Source organism: Pongo pygmaeus, chromosome 6, assembly GCF_028885625.2.
Source record: "Pongo pygmaeus isolate AG05252 chromosome 6, NHGRI_mPonPyg2-v2.0_pri, whole genome shotgun sequence".
Taxonomy (NCBI): Eukaryota; Metazoa; Chordata; class Mammalia; order Primates; family Hominidae; genus Pongo; species Pongo pygmaeus.
The window spans coordinates 135,844,407-135,859,706 of record NC_072379.2 but is presented as its reverse complement, the minus strand read 5'-3'; the positions used below and the strand labels follow the sequence as shown (position 1 = coordinate 135,859,706).

At 41.3% G+C, this 15,300-nt stretch overlaps 1 protein-coding gene across 5 annotated transcripts in view; it reads right to left on the bottom strand.

Annotated features, from left to right (window-relative positions):
* The window catches only part of CHRM2 (cholinergic receptor muscarinic 2), a 174,490-nt gene extending 159,741 nt beyond the window's left edge, over positions 1-14,749 (bottom strand). For 3 of the 5 annotated variants that reach the window (XM_063667862.1, XM_054496033.1, XM_054496035.1), the window contains exons 1-2: positions 14,552-14,749; positions 14,126-14,283 (exon numbers count right to left, since the gene is read on the bottom strand). The gene's annotated coding sequence lies outside the window, so the exon portion shown is untranslated. Of the gene's footprint in view, positions 1-14,125; positions 14,284-14,370; positions 14,497-14,551 lie in introns of those variants that run through there. The other 2 variants (XM_054496034.1, XM_054496036.1) reach the window with 1 other exon arrangement.
* Between the last annotated feature and the right edge of the window lie 551 nt (positions 14,750-15,300).

Genomic DNA, 15,300 nt, shown 5'->3' with positions numbered 1-15,300 from the left:
GTATTCATTGTAGGGTGATGAAACTGATAATGGGTTGTCAAGGTGTTCAGACTCAAAATCTTGTTTCTATCACCTCTGATCACTGTCACCCACATAATAAGCTACGACTGTTTTTACCCTTAGTAAGTCTCCTTACTATAAAATAAAGGCATCAGACTAGATGATGTTGGACACCCCACTAAATCTTTAAATCCATGAAGGTGAAGATATTAAAGGTAAACTAACAATGACACAACTGTATCCAAACTGAATATACTTATCTACTACTTTGTACTGCCTGAAACTGTAGTACCCTTTGGGAGATACCGGAGGCTCAAGACAGGGAAAGATGCCAAAACCTTCCCTTTCTAAGCTCCCTAGAAGGTGGTAAAGACAAGTGGAAGATCCCCACTGCTAAGGAGCTTAGGTCCACCGTAACTGTTAAGGTGGAAGTAGTGCTGTTAGGAGGGAATGCTAAGCCCTATGTAAGAGAGCAGATGAAAGTGGGCACCTAAGTGTAGTACTTCTCCTTCCTCTTTTGAGTAAGGCTAAGGCTATTGCATGGCAAATTATCCAGAATGTTACTTAGTTTCATGAGGTATATTATTCTTCATCTTTGTTCATTTATCTTTTACATAGGGTCAAGTAAAAAGAGAAAACTGTACTAAATCCATCCCTAATATGGAAAAAAAATAGTTTAAATCATATGCAGTGTTTAGCTGGCTAAAATTTCTTTTAACATATATAATATGCATAAACAAAAAAGTCTGGTCTCTTTAAAAGTTCATGTGTTTCAGATTAATTAGATTCAGCTTAAACAAAATAATATTACTATATACCTATAAGCATGGCCTAGAGGAAATTTTGCTCAGGCTTAGATAAAATATTGGTTTCGAAAGTGGAAACATTTATCAGAAAGGAAGTTTTATTTTCAAAGAAAAATTTTACCTAGAAAGAGTTTCTTTGAGCTATTTCAGAAAAGAATAACTCTGTATTATGAAACCAACAGAAGAAGCAGATTGGGGTAGTAGGAAACTTGGAACTCTTAGCAGACTAATAGCATAAAATATCATTAAATAAATATTTATTGAGCTCTGCTATGTGCCAAGAATAGAGTCAGGCATCAAATTAAATGCTGAGAAGAAGGAGGGGGGAGGAGGAGGAGAAAGGAAGAGGAGAAGGAAGGTGAAGAGGGGGAGGAGGAGAAGGGGGAGAAGAAAGGGGAGGAGGAGGAAAGGAGGGAACACAAGTCCCATCCTTATGGAGCAGGTTTCTTTTAATGAAACCGGAGAATATCAAAAGAATTTTGTTGTATAAAGGAGTTGAATATAAGGTATGAGTGTAAGAAAAAGAGTAGGTCCATGTGAAGAGGTTAAATTGTCAAGTTAAATAAGTGGGTTCCATTAGCTTCCGTGTGTAAAGCCGGTGTCTAAATAGCTGGAGGGACTAGACCAATATTCAAACAGTATCATTTTCCTAAAGGCAGAGGATAGAGAAAACACCTCAGAGGAGTACTAAATAACCTCTTAGGACTTCCCTTACTTCTCAAATAGGAACAAGAATACTCTGTCTGCTATTGGTAAAACAAAAAAGATTTCTGGTGTTTCATTTAAAGGTTATTTAGGGGTCAGTATGGTCTTGCATAAAATGGTCTTTCAACTAGGTTTTCAGTTTTTTAACTTTGCTTCGTCATGGCCATGGCTGCTGAAGATTGGAAGATGATGTGAGAAAGAGAAGTGGAAAGTAAACAGCCCTGTGATACTTTTTCCTCTCCTCTTCTTGAATTTACACACTCAGAGAAATACAAGAGTTGTCCAAACTTGGTCAACAAACCACTTAAATCTTTCAACAGAGAGAAGTGAAAGATTTTTGTTGTCTGAATTTAAAAAAAAATCATGTAAAAGATATAATCACAGGAAAGTAAAGACAGTTAAAGAAAAACTACAAGATGCTAAGAAACAATGCTCTTTTCTAAGTACTGAAATAGGGATATGGTGGGTTAAAGGAAGATGAAAAAGAGAATTAAAATATTCAGAGCACGAGTTCTGTGACCAGTTTTAGAAAGTTCTAGAGCTTAAGAATACGGAAATGTAAGATTAGAGAAAATACAAAAGAAGAATAAAATAATGGCGAAAAGAAAAAAATATTTCTCTAATGCCTGGCTAAAATTAATTTTCAAGAAGCATGGCAGAACATTTACTGATTTAATGAAAATCCCAAAGAAAAATGAATGCAATGGACTGTCCTTCAGTGCCAAAAAGAAAGGAACTATCAAGCCATGAAAAGACATGGAGGAACCTTAAATGATTTGAATTTACACACCAAGTGAAAGAAAGTTGTTACTAAGTGAAAGAAGTCATTCTAAAAAACTATGTACTGTATGATTTCCATTACATGACAGTCCGTAAAGGCAAACTATAGTGACAGTAAAAAAATCAGTGGTTGTCAGGAGTTAAGGTAAAGAGGGTACTAGATGGAAAGGACACAGAGGATTTTTAGGGCAGTGGAAATACTTGGTATGATGCTACATGCATACAGTGGCATCTACATACCATTATACACTTGTCCAAAGTGTATAATTTCATTATACACTTTACTCGACCCTATGTAAAAGATAAATGAACAAAGATGAAGAATAATATACCTCATGAAACTAAGTAACATTCTGGATAATTTGCCATGCAATAGCCTTAGCCTTACTCAAAAGGGGAAGGAGAACTACTACACTTAGGATATCCCTTAGGACATCAGGGAATGCACAACACCAAGCAGGAACCCTAATGTAAACTATGGGCTCTGGTGATACTGATGTGTCAATGTAGTTCATCAATTGAAACAAATGTATCACTCTGGTGGGGGAGGTTGATAGTGGATGGGAGTAGATGTGTGTGGGGCCAAAAGGTTTGTGGCAACTGTTCTTCTCAATTTTGCTGTGAAATTAAAACTGGCCTAATAAATAAAGTCTATTAAAAAAACTATTGCAGCAAGAAAAAAATTCTTTCAATAATTATATATAGTTACAGAAGAAAAGCTAATTGAATTTTAGATAATTGACTTCTTGGTATCAAATTTCATTTTCACATGTATTAGAAAAGTAAAGTGAGAACACTCGGGAATTTGGGAGACATAATGGTTTTAAAATGTAGTCAAATGTTTACTGCAAGTGAAATGAGTAAGTCACACTAATTTAATTAAAATATGCAAACCAAACAGGAATGACCTTTAGCAAATCTGACCAATATTTGGTGCAGAGATTTCAATGATCTGGATTCCCATATCTTAGGGGATAAACTGAATGAATTTAGAATCACCATCAATTATTTCTGAAAGTGCATCTCAGACACCAAGAGATGCCAAAATATAGGAATAGGGGCAATAGCTGTTAAAGGAGAAGAGAGGAAGGCTGCCAATAATTGCCAATACTCTAGATCCCATGTCCTAAAATAACGGAATTAAACCGGACCAGAAAATGTAACAAACCTTACCAACTAAGATAAACTACAGAGAGGCAAGAGCAATTGTAGTTGAGGAATGGAAGTGAAAAAAAAAAAAAAAAAGATCCAAGAGGAATGGACCACGGGAACTTGCATTGTGATGGAGAAGCTAGAATAAGCTGGTGAATAGCAAAGGGGAGTCATTTGACAATCTTGTTTTTTTCCATGAAAACGACCCCTGCGGTTCAAACTGAATATTTCAATGATAGGAAACTCTAATTTTATTTGGTTTGAATATGAAAACTTGCCAAAAAATAAAGATGGCCACCTTTCTTTCCTAATGCTAGATGATAAATTTATTTGAGTTTTCAGTAAATTCTTACAGAGATAGAAGCCAAGGTATCTCCTTATAAATGAGAGAAATTTAAATAGGAATGCTAAGGATGTGAATTTCCTGGAGACTGTGTTATGTAACTAACAAACTGCGAGGGAGAGGAGTAATTATCACTTTAATTAATTAGGGCCCTGTTACAGCTCCCTTGTGAAAGATAATCCTTGATTAAAAGTGTCAGTATGTAAAAATATTGATGGATATTAAAATGTAAGAGTGTAAAATTTCAATTAATTGTGAAAAAGAAATTAGCTGGTATTATCATTTACCAATAGACAGTCATGATTTCCAGAAGATATGGGGGCATACAAATAAATGGTTAGTTAACAATGGACATGTAAACAGGAACAGAATTATTCCAAGCAGGTTTATCCCTTAGGACATCTAGTCTCTTTGGCCTTTTGTTTGTGCATCTGCAATGCAGAAGTTAAGGTTAAGTAATGGCAATTGTTTTGCAGAGGAAAGAAATAGATATAATAGTATGAAATAGAAGGAGATCAAATAATGACATTTTACTGATACTTAATGTTCTCCTAATCAACAGAAATGTTGCAACATATATATGTTATATAAACATCAATAAATATTGTATGCCTTGGAAATTTCATACTTGAAAGCCTTGCTGAGACTTTTTCTACCTCTGTGCCCAGAAAGAGCTCCCAGGGAACTACGAAGGCTCAAGCACTTTTAAATTCAAATTATGCTAAGCCAGGAGGTTAGTTGCCAGGAGACAGATTCTAAACTTCACCTAAGACTGATTCCTTTACCGTGAAGTCTGTTTTCATGACTTCATTTTCTGAACACTGACTAGAAGTGAGACTTGCTTCTATTTCTTTTTCTTCTCTCTCTCTTTTTCCTTAGCCTTATCAGAATTAGATGCCAAATAATATAGTGAGATATCCTCTGAAAGAACTGCTTGTGGTATAGTAAACCAAAACAAAAAACATTAAAAACTGATCTTTGACCTTAGATGTGGAAATAATGTCGAGCCATATACTCACTCTTAGACCTAGAATAAGTTGTTTGGTGTCAACAAGCCAAGGTTTCAAGATTTAGAAAGAAAAAGGAATAAATTTACCACATTGGGTGGGCGTGAGGTATAGAAACAATACATGTAAAGAAATGGCATAGGTTCTAAAATTTGGTAAACACTCAAAAAACAGCAGCTGTCATTTCATGGTTTTTGTTGCCTTTATTATTGTCACAGAAGAGTATCTCACCCCAAATTCTGAAATTTCCCCTAATAAGGATATAAGTAGTCATGGAAAATATCCAGTCAAGCTTATTTTAAAATAAAGCAAAACTGAGATTGCTTATTTACTGTTGAATGATACCCAGTTGCCAGAGACAATAGAAATTAAACCTATATCATCTACCCCTCCTCCTGCCTTCAGTACCTCCATCCAGCATAGCACAAAGAAAAATAAAGTCTTTATTATTTAGGCTTACATATGAAGACATAACTGCCTACTCCACTGATAAAATCTGATAGAAAAGTAATTTTGAGGATAAAGCAAGAAAACAGTGGGCATATCTGGGAAACATGCTTTGGCCCTGGGGCTGCTCTTTATCTTCTCCCTGAAATGAAACCAAATGCCCTGATGCTCTCCAAAGAACACAATTAAGTAGAATTTTCTTATCACTTTCTATTTTCATGCTGGTTATGGTAGAAGCTCTTCCCTTTGTAAGAGTGCCAAGGAAGGCAGAGTATTAGAAAATCTTCATCGTGTTCAACAATGTAAAATTGGGTGTGAAATGTATTTTTTTCCTCTACCAATCAAATTATTCTGTGCTTATCTTTTATAGAAAGGAAGAAAAATTAGGCTTCAGGTAATTATTTAGCTCACGATCACATTCCTCCTAAAGACTTCCTTGGTAGTTAATTAAATAAGAAATAAGAAGCTTGTTTTCCAACATGATTCTGTCTTGTTTATTGGCTTGGCATGAATGAGGAGGTGAAGAACGGCTTATTTGCTTTATTCAAACAGAAGAATCATCAGCATGACTAAGGGTGAACAATAACATCAAGAAAAGTCATTATAACTTTCTTATTCCTAGAGGAGGTATCGTACCTGCCTGTTACTTGGGATCATCAGAGTGCAACAACATTTTGCAACAATGACAGTGAAATGTATCAGCATTAACATTTAAGGCAATACTCTCACTTTCTCTAACTCCTCCACTAGAGTTGGGAGAGAAGAAGAGGAAGAAGTCCAGGTGCTTGATCCAGCTACATTAGTAATAAGAATCTACACAGAACACCAGATAGAAGAATGTAGAGAGGAGCTCTGGAATCGTGAAGATATATATGATCTGTGAAGATATTAAACGAATGAAAGGAATTTAAGAAGGAAAAAAAATAAAAAAAGAAATAGAAAAGAAATCAAGTACTTATTTCTTAAATAGCCGAGACTGATTTAACTCCAAGGACATATTGTATGCAAATGGGACTGTGCCCCATCTAAACACACAGGTATCTAGGTTTCCTCTACATTGAAAGATGTGCTTCTTAATCTGTAGCTGTCTTCCTGAGTTGTTATTCATTGTTCACACTAGAATTTGCCTAACAAATCAAAAAGTCTCTGGCTACAACAAAGCTCTCTGTCTCGGCCCTAATGGAAAATACATATAGTACTATTGGCAGCAACATTTTGAGTTGTACATCCTATCTTCTTCCTCCTTGATGCCTTTTATGTTCCAATTCATCAATCTGTTACTTAAAATGTAGTCCTGTGATTTCCCACCTCAGTATCATGGAAGGGGCTTGTTAAAAATCTAGATTCCTGTCCCTAATTCCCAGCGTGACTCAATATCTTTACAAGAGGAATAAAGTATCTCAGATACTCAACCTGTGAATTAATCTCTTTTAAATGACTTCTTAGAAGATAGTAGTTATTTAAGTAATTCAGAATCTTATCATTTAAAGCACTATACCTGGTGACTATGAATATTGACTTTTGAAAAAGTGGGCCCAGTTCTGCCAAGAGGTCAACATTCAAGGCTATTTAGGATTCTCAGCCTCAGAAAAGAGAGGTCCTGCTTTTCTGAGCCCAATAAATACAGATAGCTTCAAAAGACTGTCTTGCTACCACAGTTTTTGTTATGTATTTGCACTAATCTTAAAAATGTAGATCCTCAGTTTTATTGTTGCTGTTACTCATTGTCCGTGTGCTGGAAATCTGAACTTAAACTAGCCCTTAGCCTATGAAGTTGCCTACAGTTTCTTTGATACAATAAAATGGAGGGGTACTATGGGTATCTACGCAGTTGCACACTATGCAATAACATAGTAAAATTATTTTGAAAATAGAAAGTGATTTAAAAAAGTCCACTTAATTGTGTTATTTGGAAACATCAGGGCATTTGGTTTCATTTTAAAGAGAAGACAAAAATACAAATGTAAGTGTATATTGCCATCATTTATAAAATATGGCCTCTATTCTCACCTCATCTGTATCCCTAACAAGTTCTAGCTGTTACTCTACTACCAGCACCAGATAAAACCATCCAAGTTGCCTAGCATTTTTATAAGTTAGCTCCTTTGTAAATAATTTGTTTTTTAAAATAAAAACAACCATGGCTTCACCTTCCAAAACATGTTGCTATGAATAATAAGGGCTAAAAATGTCATTATTATTATATTGATTAGGCATATAAAAATAACAGGAATATACTGAGCACCTAGTGGGCGCCAGGTGGTGCACATGGCTGTGAGAGATTAAATGAGATAGACATTCATTAAATTCATCATATTATATCATACCTTTTCATGAGTATTATTATTAGTTTGAGGAATGGCTAGAGTATAAGTGTGAAGCTTATCATTGCCTGTTAGTATTATAATAATAATAAATTCCACGAAGAGGAGGAAGAGAAGGAGGAGAATAAAGGGGAAATAAATATATTGGCTAGTATTTATTTAGCATGTACACTGTACCAGTCATTACACTAAGTTATGTACATGGATTCTCTCCTTGTGCAGTTGGAGGATGAAGAAATGCCTGTGAGAAAGATGGCTGGCAAAACAGCTCTATGAGCTATAGAAGCTCTCACATGGGTTTGATCTCAGGGTTTATCCTAGACAGTTGAGAAACACTGAAGAATTTTAAACAGGAGAATGACATGTTCAGATTTGCATTTTAGAAAGGTCACTCTGGCAATGTGAGGAGTAGCTCGTACTAGAGAAAGACTGGAGAGTGGGAGACCAGTTAGAAGCATATGGCTCTGGTGATAGTTCATGTGAGAGGTGCGAAAGGTCTGAAAAGATGCCTGGATGGAAAGCGGGGGATGGATTCCAGGGAAGCCTCTGAGGGAACAGATTTAACCTGGGGACTGATCAGAGGGCAGCAGTGGAATTTGGAGTGAGAAAGAAAGAAGATATGTTTATAGCATATCAACCTCACTTCTAGTTTGCCATGTATTTAGGGATTAATAAAAATATGCAGCTTGATATTATTATTCACACAATCATGTAAGTAAGAGTAAAACTTCTACATTTCTCACCTAACAAATATCTTCACTCTTTCTCACGCGTGTGTGTATGTGTGTATGTATATGTATATATGTATATATATTTTTCTTGCTGGATATATATATATATAAAATTCATGTGTGTGTATGTGTGTGTATATATGTATATATGTGTGTATATATGTATATATGTGTATATATATACACACATACACACACATGCATTTTTTACATATATATATTCAGCAAGAAAAATGTTTCCATTCTAAAGATAGAAGACTTCCATTTAGAAGTCTTAAAGACTTAAATGTACAGAATATTCTATCAGACTGTCTTCCCAGGGATATCTCAGTGGCATCTCGTTTTCTTCTATAAGAACATTTTCATAACAATATTAAACATGTAAGGGTATAAATATCCTTCCCACCCCTTTGCCATAACTGTATACATAGTAAACAACATTTGACATGCCCAGACAACAAATGTATTCCACTAATCTCTTTGCTTAAAAACATATTAATTCAAAGTCCTTGTTGCTTAGGTCCAGTTGAATTTTCGTTTGAAATTGAAATTCTCCCTAAGCTTTAAAAAGGATGTCCTTGTCCTATCCAATCCAATGTGCTTCCAGTTATTGAACACCAGAGGGCATCATTCAGTGAACGCTTGGATTTGGGAGGGAAGGGGGGGGGGCAGAGAGAGACGGAGGGGGCATGGGGGAAGACAGAGAAAAAAAGAGAGACAGAAGGAATTCCATTACTAATGAAAGAAAATGAGAAAACTGAGTTTTTAGTGTGTACCCTTATCTACCATGAAACATTACCATGGTAACAGCACCAGTTAAGATGATTGTATATTTAGGTCATAGTATAAAAGAAGGAGCTAGAATATGTGAAGAAAAAAAAAAGAGAAATAAATAAAGTAAGACAAAGATATATAAAGAGTGGAAAGAGGCAAACCAACTGGAACCTACCTCATTCTTTGCTAATAGCAGTTTACAAAGTAACATTATACTTTTCAAAGCACATGTGGATAATAAATACTAATTAAAAGTAAATGGGGCCATTGAAATTCAGAATCTTAAGTGCCAACAACCTTATAGAAAAACAGAACTCATTTAGCATGAAAAAATGAAGAGACAACTAGAATGGGATTGGGATGTGTGTGTTCTTATGCAGTTCTTGGTTAGCTGTGTCACCTTGAAAAAGTCTCTTGATCTGCTTCCTATGATGAACTCAGCTGAATGATATAAAAATTATCTTTTATTACTATGCACCAGACAAAAGAACTTCTGTTTAATAATGTCTTAGTATTGCTGAGAGGTGAAAATGGCATCTGCCAAAATTTTGGTGCCCTTGTTTACCTCTGCCAGAGGCAATCACTGACTAAACAAAGCAAGCACATGCCAACAAAGAACCTACTCAGCACTGCATCTTCTTTGCTTAAGGTTTGGAGGATCTAATAAAAACATGCAAATTGGTATTAACAGATGGGGAGAACATCATTGAACTTCTGAATGCCACGGTTTTGTTTTCCCCAAACACAGGGAAAACAAGTGCCACAACTATTTATAGCGAACCAATCGACACACTATAAGAACTAAGACAGTGGAGTCCAACAAGCCTGTGTTTGAATCCAGGGGCTGCAACTTACTAGCTGGGTGATCTTGGGTCATTATCAGACCCCTCTGAATGCTGATTTCTTCCTGCAGAAAACATCATCCACTACATAGGATTGTTGCAACGATAAAATGAGAAAATTGATTGCTGTATTAACTCATTCAACAAAGATTTAATATGTTTCTTAGGTATGCCTGGCTGTATTTTAAACAGTGAGGCTAAAGCAACTGACAAAATGGAAAATATCATGCAGGAAAATACTTAGAATAATGCCAAGGACTTAGAACACACTCATCAAAAATACCTGTCCAAGGAAAGGTGACTTGCATCTCTTTCCCCACATACCACCTCCACCACACAGGCCAGGTGAGCTGTGGGATATGCAATCAGTACACTTATGCCATTTATCTTAAATGAGAGAAGTCCTGATGCCTGCTCAATGAACCAAAAGTGGACAGAGTGGGTACAGGAAACAAAAGCCAGTTGTCAGTAGTCACATGGTGGACATTGGTGGCATTCGATACATAGGAGTCTATTGAGAACTATGCCACAGAGAGTCCATGTCATAAAATCTCAAGCAAGTCAAATATAAATTTAAATAAAGAAAACCAATTCTTTAAGAGAACTGTGTGGCAAAATGTTTCTGTCAGTCTCTATCCTATTGAGTAAAGTGGGAAAAGTTTAAGATAGGATTGAGAATGGTGTCTGGGTGGTCTCGTGAAGATAATAGAAAGGGTTCGCTCATATGCATATTCTAAACAAAGGCTGACATCGGTGATGGAGGTTGAATCCAGCACGATTATTGATATATCTACAGATTCTTGCCCTCATTTTTCTCTCTCCCATTCCCTCTTCATTTCCCTTTTATTCTAATTTCTTCTCTTCTCTCTCTTTTGTACTTGTTTTAACTTTACTCATTGTTGTGGGTCAGAGAGACATATGACTCCTAATTAGCCAGCCTAACTTCCATTGAAGACAGTGTCATTCATGCTTTTTGTGCCTTCCCTACCTGCCAGCAGTCCGGGACTGTTGTTTTCTTTGGACCTCTGAAACTACCCATTCCTATTGGCCCTGGGGAATGGCTGCTCTGGAATTGGAATTGGAAAATTGTCCAGTAAAGCCACATCTGGATGCTTGACTATCTGGACTTTCTGGGCAATGAAGGGGATAGGGTCAAATTTAGAGCAATATGGTTTTTTTGTTTGTTTGTTTTTTAACATAAAGACAACAGTCTCAGTCTCCCAAAATTGAAGGACTGTGGGAACTTACTCCAAAGGGACTTTTACCAGTATTTGACCTGCTAGTTCTTTCCACATCTGACTCTGAAGTTAGTTGAGAGCTGAAAACATGCTCTTTGGGTTCCCTTTTGCTGGAACTATGACAGTATTCAAATCCACTTATTTGCTCACTCCACTTCGCCTCCAGGCACCCTCAAGCACCCTTCTATAAACAAACATGCCTCTTTATTTTATAGGAAAACGAAGCATCTTTCAGGCAGTCTAGCCCTGGAAATTTGGAGTCCCAAAACTTTCCCCCATTCCCACCCCACCTCATTCACAGAGCTTTATTTTAAAATGGTAAACAGATTTGGCTGGAGTTCTCACCTCTTTTTAGGGTCAGGTTAAATTTTTTAAGTTTTAATTGGCATTGTTGTCTAGCCCAGGAAAGCAAATAGAGTCAATAGGAAGTTGCTTATCCATTGTATTGCTGCAACTGGAACACATTATTGATAATAGTAGTAACAATAATAATTCACCTGGCATTAACTTATTACTTCTGAGTCCTCAGCTGCCAAGCCTGCAAAGCTGGGACATTGTTGGCACAAAATTCTTCCATTCGTTTGACAAGTCTCAAAAGTCCACTCTCTGAACTGCAGCCGAATACAGTTCCCAGCTTAAAATTGTCTCTTGGCCAAGTCAATTGTTCTTACTTCTGTGATCATCAGTGCCTTTATTATTACCTCCCCAACAATGGCACAGGTATGCCTGTTTGTGGCTTCTGTTTAAAAATACCATCATCTCTATTTTTTTCTTATCAATGAAAATGCATATGTTTTCTATCATATGGTTGCGCATATTTACCGATTGCTCACAAAGTGCAATGCGCGGCCTTTGCCGCACAATCCCGAGTTCCTTACTCTGGAGTTTATTAAAAGCTTCATTTTGAGAGCCCTCTCATTGGGAGACGCCAGGATTGTCAGAAGCGAACAGAAGCGCTGGCGCATCCCAGCACCAGTCATCGAACTTCCCTGGGCAGCATGGAGAAAAGCTGCCGCCCGCGGGTGGGCTCCTGGCGGGGACGCCCAGCGGCGGGGCGGGGCGGGGCGAGACGGGGGCGGCCTGCAGCGCTGCAGCCGCAGGAGCCTTCAGGGCTCCGCACAGCCCGGCCCGTTTTCCCCAGAGCCTCACTCCCCTCATACCTAACCCCAATTCCAGTTTTCCGCAGGCCTTTCGGGTTGCCCCAGGGTTTCTCTCTGGAGTCTAGGCTGACTCCCCTCTCCACCCGCAGAGCCCTGCCTGGGCCATGGCCATGACTCTGGCGGTGGCTGCAGGCGTCCCGGGCTGTGGAGCAGGGGCTGTGCGCCGGAGCGCTGGAGGGTGTGTGGCAGAGCGTGGGGACTGGTCGCTGTGTGCTTGTGTCGCTGGCTGCGTGTACTAGGGGATGGGCAAATCACACGGCTGCCACATACCCACTGCCACCCAGCGCTAAGAAAAGAGCAGGAAAAGCAAAACAAACAAAAAAGAAAAGAAGAAAGGGAAATAGAAAGTCAATGTGGGGGATTCCGGAGCTTGAGGAGTGGGAGGTGCCGCGCTCTTCTTGGCTCGCGGCGCCTGGGCTGGCAGACTTGGAGCCCTGGGTGGCCGCAGTCACAGACGTGCTGTGGCGGTGAACTGACCTAAAGACGCGGGAGGGCGGCCTGGGTGAAATGTCCACCGACAGTTCTCCTGGCTGTAAGCGTTTACCTCCAATTCTCTGTTCTCCTCCAGCCTCTCTGCCCCTGGCGACCCTCCCTGCTGGTATTTCCGTACATGCAAGAGCCTTGGCATCATCGCCAGGGACTGGCGGGTCGGTGGACTCTGCCTGGGACAATTCTGTGTCTCAGGGCAGCCTCGAGGACGGCGACGGGCAGGAAGATAGAGAAAAGGATGCGGGTGCTGGAGGCGGACGGAGGCAAAGGGTGTGCCGCCGTATGTGTCCATAATTCTGGGGAATTTTCACCGCTCCCAGACGAGTCTCTACTTACCCCGTGAGGGGCCCCAGGGGCGCCCGGCAGCGCGCACAGGTGGAATTTCTGCGCGTCTACCGGCACCAGGCATGGACCGCACCTGTCCGGGTCCGAGAGCTACAAGTTAGCGGCGATTGCCCGGGACCTCAGGTGCGGACTCCAAGGGACATTGCGGGGGGGAGGGGTGCAGCGGTCCCCAGTCTACGACCCCGGGGACTGCCGGGGCGGTTCAGGACCCATTATGAGTTAGGTGGCGAAGCCCAGGCACAGTCTGGTACCTCATGAGCTTCGGGCTGAGACCTTGTCCCCCAGCCACGGCGGACAGTCCAGCTCCTGCGCGGGGCTAAAATAGGATGGGATTGCAGAATGCTTCCCTCTCCTTTGTCTTGGGACCCTTTCCCCCATTCTTATTGCTTCTCCTCGTTGGCCATGACCCGGAGACCGCAATGGGAAACGTCTCCAGCGCCCGAGGGCTGCTCCGAAAGCGGAGCCGGGGGACAGCTCGGAGCCCGGGTGAGCTGGGCCTCCATCCCACACGCACAGAAGACGCGGTCAGTCCCCAGCAGGAGGGAACCCGAGGGGCGAGAGGGAAGACGCTCTCCTTGTCTTGTCCATGGCCGCATCTGGAGTGGGTGGCGGGAGGGGGGTCGGCAACAGTAGAGGGAATGGGGGGCTGGAATAGGGAGCGACGCCGGGACAGCGCAGCTCCCAGGCTGCTTTCGCCACATTCGGCTGGACTCAGTGACCCTCGGAATCGTAGGGGTACCTCGCCTCGCGCTGTGCCTCATTTGCCCCTTCCTTCCGGACCCGCCATCACTGCCCCCAACCCTCCAAGCCCCAGGATCCAAAGTTTCCGTTTGAGAATCTGCACGTGGGGAGGACCTCCCTCCAATTCCCTCAAGCCCCGACCCCTGAGCCTCCGGTTTGGGGGGATATGAAGAGAGAGACCCCCTGGTGCCAGGGCCCTTGGAGTGGGTAAGCGGAGAGCTGCACAGCGCGGGGCCCTTACCTGTCGCTGGTTTCGCTCCAGTTGCCTCCCCGGCTGCGAGGTGGTGGAGGCTTGAAGGAGCGAGGAGTCCTTTGTGGGTTCAGGGCCGATCCGCCCGGGCTGGAGCTGCGCACCGCTTAGAGTCCGAGGCCAGTCGCCGGTTCTCTTTCTCCCTTGATCTTGCAAAAGAAAAGGAAAAGATTAGTTGATGCCGAGACACTGTAGGGGTGGGGCGGGAGAGGCGGGAGAGGCGGGAGAGAACCGACCCAAAGGCTCTGGCGAGAGCTGCGGGGCTGGCGCGCGCGCAGGCAGAGTCACGCACCCCACACTCGTCTCAGCCACTTGGCTCGTCTGTGACCTGTTCGTGGTTTAGACTGGAGTTAAATTGACGCTGCCCCCGCCCTCCACGCCAAACCACTAAAGGAGAAGCAAACAAGACTTTCAAACCTGGCTTTCACGAAGAGCCTGGAGACCAAAATAGAACGGAGACCTGGATGCCTCGGCGAGCTGGGCTGGATTCATTTCTTCACCAAAGTGTTTGGGGAAGCAGGAATTAGTTTTGGGAGGCAACACCTATTCCGGTACCTCGGCGATTTCCTGGTGAAATCTGCGATTTCCAGGCTCTGGCCAACCCGCAGCCTGGAGTGTGTGTGTGTGTGTGAGAGAGAGAGAGAGAGAGAGAGAGAGAGAGAGAGTGTGTGTGTGTGTGTGTGTGTGTGTGTGTGTGTGTGCCCGCGCGCCCTCCCTAGGTCTTTGCGCCCGGGCGCCTTTAGTACAGCAGAAGAGCGTGTCTGTATTCGTGCGTGTGTGTTCGATTAGCTGCAATGGGCGGACAATTTCTAGAGAGAACATTTACAATTTTCTTTCAGTATGACAGGATTAGTTGCTGTTGAAGGCGCTCCTCCAATGAAATCTTCTGTGCTCTCTGATTTGGCGGTTCTTCTGAGCAAATATGACAGCCTTTTCTCCAGGCTCTTTTTCGCTCCTCTCCATTTCCATCCCCAGAGCCCAGCTCTCCATCTGCAATTTCTACATCAGAACCACCCCCAGCCCCGAGTCCCTTCCCTGAAAGTGTGTGAGTCCTACAAAGGTGACATGGCATATTGGGAAGAACGCAGTATTGCTTTTTGTTTGTCGGAGATACTTAAGCCTAGTTTTTCCAGGTGGGAAAATGTTAGACTAAATCCACTATGCTT